The sequence below is a fragment of the Polistes canadensis genome, unplaced genomic scaffold (genome assembly GCF_001313835.1).
Source record: "Polistes canadensis isolate GaletaPanama2010 unplaced genomic scaffold, ASM131383v1 scaffold_247, whole genome shotgun sequence".
NCBI classification, from domain to species: domain Eukaryota; kingdom Metazoa; phylum Arthropoda; class Insecta; order Hymenoptera; family Vespidae; genus Polistes; species Polistes canadensis.
Genome location: NW_014569794.1, coordinates 56,153 through 65,888, shown reverse-complemented (window position 1 = coordinate 65,888; position 9,736 = coordinate 56,153).

Here is a 9,736-nt window from a genome sequence, read left to right as displayed (position 1 = left end):
AAAAAAAAAAAAAAAAAAAAAAAAAAAGAAAAAAAAAAAAAAAAAAAAAAGAAAAAGGAAGAGAAAAAAAAATTAGGGAAGCTACAAAACGTTCGCGTTTGTTGGAGTGGAAGCAACGGTACTTGATCTCTCTCTTTCTCTTTCTCTGTTTCTCTATTTCTCTCTCAAAAGAATCCCTCCTAGAAATAGATAGCACTGTTCGTAAACGTCCACTTTAGCACCATCACCAAGGAATAGGTAGAATCTTTAATAGCTGCCTTTGCTACGAAACGACTTATGTAGGTTGGTATTCACCAAGATTATTGGTAACCTGCTGCTCTTTTTAACGTCTACTGCAAAAGTACTGCAAAACGTTGACTATCTTCGAACAAGCCAAATGAAAAAATATAACGTCGTTTAAAAAGGACCGTTGTTTTCAACGCTTAAACTTTTCCAATTTCTCGCAAAAGAAAAAAAGAGAGAGAAAATAAGATTTTCTATTCAACTGAAATATATCATATTTTTGTTACGACAAGTTTTCTTTTTTACGAATAATTCTTCTTTTTTAACGACTCTGTTACGAGAGGAGAAAAAAAACAACGAAATAATTAAAAATAAATGTGATATACGAAGTGTCCGTAAAAACATGGATAACGATGATATTTTCCAACGATAAGCAACAAATGAGATTTTATATATAGTTATGCGCATTTATATAGAAAATTTATTTGAATTGAACAATATTGAGAGTTAGTGAAAAATATTAAAAACCCACATACCGAGACTTTTATATCGATACTAAAAATAATATATGAACAATTCGCAAACATTCTATCTGCATTTTGACGATTTTTCTATAACTACAATACAATTTGATTTCAGCTATGACGTCATGCTTGACGGTAAAAAAATATACTACTATATATATATATATAACGTTATATAACTCGCACTTTTTGAACGATAACATTGTCTACTTTTAACATACCAACGACAAACGAGACTTCAATATCCCATGTTTTCTAATATTTAAATTCTTGGACGTGTTTACTAGCACACACCGTTGTCGATACGTTCACGTTCAGAAGAGGAATCTTCAGGAAAGTGGAACGTTATAGAAAGCAATGCGGAAGAAGATTCTTTCGAGAGAAGAAGCACCTTCTTCTTCTTCTTCTTCTTCTTCTTTCATAGACGGTCAAATTCTCTTTACCAAGGTCAGCCACAAATTTTCATATAATTTTGATCTATCTATAAGAATAGGATAAGATAAGGTAAAGAATAAAAAGAAGAAAAAGAGAGGGGGAGGAGGGGGCTTTGGATTACCATTATTATCGAATATTAAAATCATACATACTTTCGCGTTCGCGATCTTTTCAAACAAATCTTGATCGTACAAGAGTAACATACAATATAACGTAAATTCTTCGAAATAAAATGATAAGGAAAAAAACAACAGGATGATATATTTTAACTTGATTACAACATAACGCAACACCCGGTTTTAATTGCTTATACTCGGAAGAAGTAATCGATTAATAGAAACGATAAGAAAGAAAGGAAGAAGAATAAACAAGTGTTTTTTTCTGTTTTCTTTTCTTTTTTTTCGTTTTTATCTATGCGAACATGATTATACCATTATATCGTTAGGAATGCACGATATTTGAATGACAAGATTACCCTTTCTCATACGAATTCGTGATTATTTCTTTTATTCGTTCTTGCAGTTTTTTTTTCTTTTTCTTCTTCTTCTTTTCTATAATTTTTCTGTCTTCGAGAGAGAGAGAAAAAATAAAACGATATCATATATCTAAGCTTTTATATTTTCACCTCGGTAAAGTTGCTTTTGGGTGATATAAAAGAACGAACACGAGTGAACGAACGAGATAGACGAAGAGAGAGAGAAAGAGAAAGAAAGAGAGAGAGAGAGAGAGAGAGAGAGAGAGAGAGAGAGAGAGAGAGAGTGAAGAGAAGAATAAAAGAAAACAAAAACAGGAAAATGGTGAAGAAAGACGAAGAGAAGGTAGTGAAAAAGGAAGGAGGGCATCGTCATCCAGCTGCTTTTTAATGAGGCATCCTTCTCTCTCTCTCTCTCTCACACACACACACTGTTTTTCTCTCTTATCCGAGATATCCAACGCTCCCGCGGTCAATGGCCTCTTCTAACGTGAAATAATGCACTGGAAAATTCCGAAAGGCCGTCGTCTATTGATTTTCTTTAATTATATTCAACGCGAAAATTCACGCGATATACATGTGTATAACAATCGAAGATGATACGAAATTATCTTACGATTAGCGTGGAAGAAAAAGAAAAAAAAAGAAAATGAGATTAGCATTAAATGAGAATAGAACAAAAAAAAAAATATTTCCAACATCTAATCCTTTCGAAATTCCTATAAGTATTATTATTTCTTTTTGGATAGGGGGGGGGGGGATGATTACAATACACGTTTCCCCAATACACCTGTACTCGAATTTTCGACGATCATGCGAATTTATTAGATAGGCAGAGATAAAGATAGATAGATAGATAGATAGATAGAGAGATTGCAAATTTATCATCGAATCTTAAACCGTCCTAAATATTTCTACCAGCTTTTGGCACAACTACGTGTGTATCTGACGATAGATAAATATATCGAGGAAGGAATACAAACGATGCGTTTGACATTGATCCGACCTTTTTGCATTTCTATGCAAACACACATATACAAGGTGTTTACTTATCTCCTCTCCTATACGTACGTATCGACAACAACATTTTGTTAAATAAACGTCACTCGTAGATACATCCTCTCTCTCTCTCCCGATAAAAATGTAAATAATCTTAATGATTAAAAAAAAAAAAAAAAGAGAAAAAAAACACAAGGAGGGGGAAACGATTTTATCGATACGCTAGATCGATAATAAATCAAATATAAACCCATACACGCTTACGAAATATAATTTATATACGAGATTATAAATAAATTTTTAAAAAAATAAACCAATATAAAACACTCACATAGAATTGAAAATCGAACGAAACGATATGCTTCAATAATTTCCAACAAAGTGTTTTTCATTTATAAAACACCGAACGGTTGTCCGATTTTACCATACAATACTTGACTAACAAACAATAAGAGAGAAAGAGAAAAATATAATATAGAGATGTCGATGAAAATGAATATTCGGTTGGATAGAGAAGGTATATATACGAGTGTCGTTAAAATGGGAAACGAGTATGACACGATCGAGACTCGATTGAAACTCAACGACCCCCTCGCCCCTCTAACCCCCGTTCAACCCTTCATAGGTACTCTTCGACTTTTATTTTTTCGTTATATTCGATGAAAGCTCTTCTCCCTCTCTCTCTCTCTCTCTCTCTTTCTCTCTTACGTTTATCGATAGCTCAAAGATAAAGAAGAAATTCCATTACCCTGACTGCTCCATTCTCCTCCACCTGTGAATTTCACCCCCTCCTCTCTCATCTCTCTCTCTCTCTCTCTCTTTTTTACTCCTTTCCTTGCTTGCTTCCTTCCTTCCTTCCTTCTTTCCCTTCTTTCTTATTCCCTTTACTCTCGCGCCTCTTTTCTCGAGAAGATCGGCAGGACTACTACTCGGAATACCTCGTTTCCTTTGTCCGCATCTTTTCTCACGATCCTGAGTATCCCGTACTCGCACTGAAACGACCTTCGTATAAGGAGAAAAAGAGAGAGAGAGAGAGAGGATGTTACTGGCCTGCAGCTAAAACCCAGCAAATTGCGCTTCCAACTTTTACGAGGAGTACCGATCTTCCATCGGGTGATCATCTTTCTTTCTTTCTTTCTTTCTTTCTTTCTTACTTTCTTTCTTTTTTTCTTTTAAAAAGGGAAGAAAAAACTACTACTACTACTACTACTACTTACTTCTTTCTTCAACTCTCTCTTTCATTCTATTTCTCGATATTTGATTTTTCCAAGTGTTACAACTACTATCTTGTCATGATTGAAACGACTACGGTTGTAGAAAACTTAAATCATATGTATTGTACCTAGTTGTACGATGTAATCTATAAGATATTAAATTTTATGAACTTTATTGGAATAAATTGCATCTATATATGTAGGTATAATATGTATATAAATATATTATTAACGCATATTTTTCTAATAATTGAAATTTCATTCAAATATTTCCCATCTATTGGACGATCATATGTACACTTATCTCTACGTAGAAACATAGATATTTTTATGATGCATTTTATCTTAAATTATTGATCATTTGTTCATATTATGTGAATTTGTATTTAATTGAAAATTGTCTTTAATTCTGTATATAACTATGTAAGAATATAAAAATTATTAGTAATGTCTTCTTGAAAATTATCAATTTTATATTTCTTATATAAATAAATTTTTTAGACTGATATGTAGAAAAGTAAACACTATAAAATAAATAATACTAAACCATAGAAACGATAAGTACCTTTCTTGGTTACCTAATATTATATTTGATAAAAGGAGAAACAGGTTAAATTTCTAATATTAAATTGATATTGGAAAAAGTTGTGTTATATTGATGGAACGTTGAAAGAAACTAGTACATATTACTAGACGAATGATAAATCGATATCGGCTGAATATTCTAAGAACTTAGCTATTATGCAACCCCAACGAAAAGGCCCGGAGCGCTTTGCATTTTTCTACGGCGACGACATCGACAAAAATCGACTACTTTGAATTTCGATTCAATGGAAAAACAAACAAATATACAGGGAAGAAAACTTTCCTTGTCTCTTTAGGGAACACAACTTAATGTTTCTCTCAAGGATCTTTTCTTCGAAACTTTTTCCTTAAGTCACCATCCTCCAGCTTGTTGCATCTAACTTTCCTCAAACGTTGTCTCACGAAAAAAAACTTCGCGTGACTGAATTTAAAACGTAATTCTTTAACCCTACCGATTTACATCACAATCGAAGAAAACTTTTAATCCGTTCTTTCTTTCCTTCTTTCTATCTTTTTTTCTTTCTTTCGTTCGTTTGTTCATTCGTTCCTTGAAATCTCGTGAGAAAATCTTTGGAAATCTTCAAAGTATTAAGATCTTATTTATGATTCATTGTTTCAGTATTTCAATCGATACTACAGATTCGCATCACGATCGAAAAAAAAAATAACTTTTAATTTGTCTTTTAACTTTTAAAAGATAAAAAATCCTAGAGGAAATGTGATTCTTGATGTAAAATTATTTCCCCTAGTAGGAAAACTCTTGAAAAGTAAAAGAAATTTTTTCTAGCGAATTTTTTTTCTCTTTACTCGGTAATCTAAATTTTTAAAAAGAGAAAATCCTTCAGGATTTCGAATCACCGAAGAAGAAGAAGAAAAAGAAGAAAAAGAAGAAGATGTCTTTTGCGTGAAAGTAAAGGAGAGAAGGTGTGCTCTTATTAGAACTTCGTTCTTTTTCTCCGATTGCAGGTAGATTAGATCGAGGAATGGATTTGTCTGATATCTTCTCGAGGATCTACGAGCGGAATTGGAATTTCCTTTCACCTCGAATGAAAACCAGTCGTATTAAATACATGAGCGAGAACTTTTTGACTTATGTCAATTACACGCTTATTTCTTTTCTTTTTCTTTTTTTTTTTCTCCATACTCGTCGCATAAAATTCGAGATCGAGGAAAAAAAAGGTTGAAATTAAGCTATGTGACAAAAATTAGAGTTAGAGTAACGAAGCTCGAATGTAAAAGAAAAAAAAACAAAAAAAGAAAAAAGAATGATCTATAATTAATTCAAAAAAAAAAAAGGTAGACGGAAATGTCATGGGGACACGAGAACTGAATTTGCATATGTGGTGTAACACGCACTCTTACCCACGAATTAACTTTGTGATAATAATTTACAGAACTGGTCCGTAACTGGTCCTACTTTTTAACACGGGCCAACGATCACGAGTTTAAATAAACGCAGGTAGCGGTTTTATAGCTCGGTGATATTATCGATTACACACTTGATCCAAAATATTTGACTATTTAATTTTCTGAATGGCGAACGTAAATACTTATTTGAAACCTGTTTACCTATAAACACGAGCACGTAATTCAAATTCGAAAGTAGATCTCGATTAAAAAAGTAAATTGATTCTCAAACGTATACGCGATACTTCAATGTTCATTATTTTCGACATTTACCACACAATATATATATATATATATGTATTACCGTCGAAGCCAGGAATCAGTCATTGCTAGTAATTCCTCGGCATTCTCATCAATGCAAAGAGCATTCCGATGAAGTCGGAAATAAGACTTTTTACAGAGTTTTTCCAAGCATCGAACATAATACTTTGATATTTTTATAGGATTTCCGTCTATGACGGTAACATATACATATCGTTCGATTTACATTCCTCTTTAAATAATTTCAACATTTTAAAAAGGAAACTTTTATTATCGTTCAACATCGGAATTGAGTACGAAAATATCATTGTCAGTCACGATAATCGTCAATAACGGAAAACAATGAGATAAGATCTCGAGGTGAAGTACTTCCAGTAGAAATTAATCTTCCTTTTCCTCAAAAAAAAATAAACTCAACTCGATTGATTCTTCTTAACGAAATTATTTACGTCTTTTCTTGTACAAGCACTTATTTGATTCCGTGTAATCGATCGTGAACATTGTAAGAAAGTTTTACGTAGTAGCGCATCGGCGTATCGCACCGGTGATAAAGACTTTACTTTAGCACACACACATACACACACACACACATATACACATGTTTGTCGGCCATGTTTGGTCTCTTATGTAAAATATTCGAACGCATCCATATATACGAGAAGTGAGTCGAGTAAGTACATGACTTCAACGTTATCACCTACCTGCACATATGTATTTTAAACGTATATACATATGTGTTATATATATACATATGTGTGTGTATATGTATGTTCCACGTATGTACACGACACAAAGCTATTACTCGTTTTACGAGGGGCTCCGTTCGTGACGTTTACGACCGAACGAAACCTACCGAATGCACCGGCACTGCCACCGGCTACGATTAATTCTCGCATACCCACCTCCGATCCGAAAAGTTTCACGAAAAGTACGTCACGGTACGTTCAAGTTCGTTGCACGCACCTTACCTTTCCTCGAATCTACGATGAAAGAATATATCTTGGTAGAAAATGGAGAAGAGATAGACCGATATCCAACTAACTCTATATTCACATCTATTCTAATTATTCGTGATTTTTTATTTTTATAAGTTTTTTGTTTATATATAATAAATATAAAAAAAAAAAAGAATAGAAACGCAAGACTTGATCGCAAAATATACGCGTGCTAAGATCAACAGACGAGCGTGAACGATTTTTCACACTTGTTAACGTGAATATTAATTTAATATATGCAACGAATTGTATCAAATGAGGAGAAAACAAATTCATTGTTATATTCATGTTTAATAATGTGTAAAATCATTTCAAGATAGTTGTAGGAAATTCATCAAATATGCGAAAAATCGTCTACGAATAATTGATAACCCCGAGCGAAAAAGGGCCTCGAATGCAAAGGGTTAAAAGACGCAAAGATTACTCTTATACGAGATTCATTAAAAATAAAATGAAAGGAACGAAAGAAAATAGCCTTTAATAAAGTGTTCTTTTCGCTCGTAAATTAAACAAGCAAGATGAACGTTAAACAGGAACGGTTAAAAAAAATAAGGAAGGAAGAAAGAAAAGAAGAGGGGTGGAGAAGGGAGGAAAATGGAAAGAATGCAAGTCGTTAAAACGTGTGGATGCACGTCTTGCACTTCATTGTTTCGATACAACACAACCCCCCACGTAATCACGATCTAGGACGTACATACATACTTATTAACGTTATTTACAATACCTACGTAAATATTTGAAAAAGTATGTGAAATATAAACGAGTACCACTAAACAACGATCACATGATTTGAACATTCCAGTTGATAAGGTTTACGGAAGGCACATGGGTGATAAGAGAACGCACATAGGGTACACATCGGTTTTGCTCGAGTTAGCCAACGAGTTAGGCTTCCTGAGTTACGATAAGAGTAACAACGACGTTATCGTGTCCTAGTGTGTGTTACCACGCGTTAAGAAAAAGAAAAGAGAAGGAAAGGGAAGGGAAGAGAGAAAAGGAGAATTGTTGAACGACAGAAACAACCTTATCATTGACCAACACTATCCAGAGTGAAATAAAGAATGAGAATTTCAAATTACGTCGTATAGAACGATTGATTAATTTGTTTGTTTATCAAAGAATATAAAAAAACAACCAATCGCATTAATTCTCTCACGTGGCATCTGGAATAATTTAAAATTATTGTTTGTGCTTACGTATATAATAACGGTTAAAATCTATAACTAGTGAGTATACATGCTTTGATAAGTGTTTTACGTATACGACGTTTACTATAGTTTGTGATATCTCTTATTTAATTATAAGAATTATCAAGCCGTTACGTCGTTATCGTACGATTAATTATTCGAAAACAAAAAAAAAGAAAGAAAACAAGAAGAAGAATATAGCCGATCGTATTACATAGTTCTTGTTTCAATTTCAATATGTGTAATATTGTATTTAGAACGCTTGGAAAAGTAAACCGATCTTAAAATCCGGTGAAAATTCTTGAAGGTGTATAATCGAAACTAAGTGTGCTAATATTTCGAAAGAGATGAATGCGTTGTCGTGGAAACGGCAAATACTCAAATGGCATGGTATGCCAGTACGAAGCCATATGATCGTCGATGAGTACGAAGCTGTCGAAAGGGGGAGGAGACGGAATCCCACCCTCAACACTCGTACATATCCCACCTCGATCGATATCACAGCGGGTAGCAGGTGGCCTTCTATGCTGAGCTCTGTTACTTTGTTTTTTTTTTCTTCTTTTCTTCTTTCATTCGTCCTTTCCTTTCCCTTTCCCCTCTTTTATTTTTCTTTATCAAATTTGTAATTTCATTTCGTCCTTTTATATCGAAATATCGAAGTCGTAAATCGACGTTGTTATATCTCAAAAATCGTGTCTCCATCGATTCTCGAGAGATGCTAACTCGTCTCACAGATAAGATATCTTCTATTGCAGAAAAGATTAAATAGATACGAAAACGAGGTACAGATCGCGTGTTATATATGGTAAATTTTCAACATTCGTAAAACGTAGTTTTTTCATCAATCGTTATATTTCGTCCTGTAATATCGAACAATTAAAATAATATGCGTATTTTTGTTATAAAAGTTATTTTCGAATCAACGTATAATAAGCTTTTTCAACACTACGATTTACATTTATTCGATAAGAAAGTATTCTTTTTCTTGTTGTTTCTTTCTTTTGCTTCTCTTTTTTAAATTATGACTCATGTCTGGAATATTTGCAAATTCGACGTTTGTCATTATCTGCTTACCGTTGCAAAGTTTCTACGTATATATACTTATCGGCCAATGAAAAGATAATGGGAATACGTTTTGGTCGTAGCAAAAAATTTGCCAACGTTGAAGGAAACGTCGAGGAATAGGATAAACAAAAAAAGAAATAAAGATATAAGTAACAAGAGAAAAAAATAGAAAATAGGAGAACCGAAGTTTCGCATTGGCCTATCAAAGAAATAGGATATCCTTGTATTAATTACTCATCAGCTCTCTTTTTTCATCTCCGAGGAACATTGTGGTAATAAATAGAAGGAGTACGATAAAACTGCATGGCGCAGTGTGTTGCGACGTGATTGCAAACGTGCAGAGCACGGTCATGCGTCACCGTAGGCGATA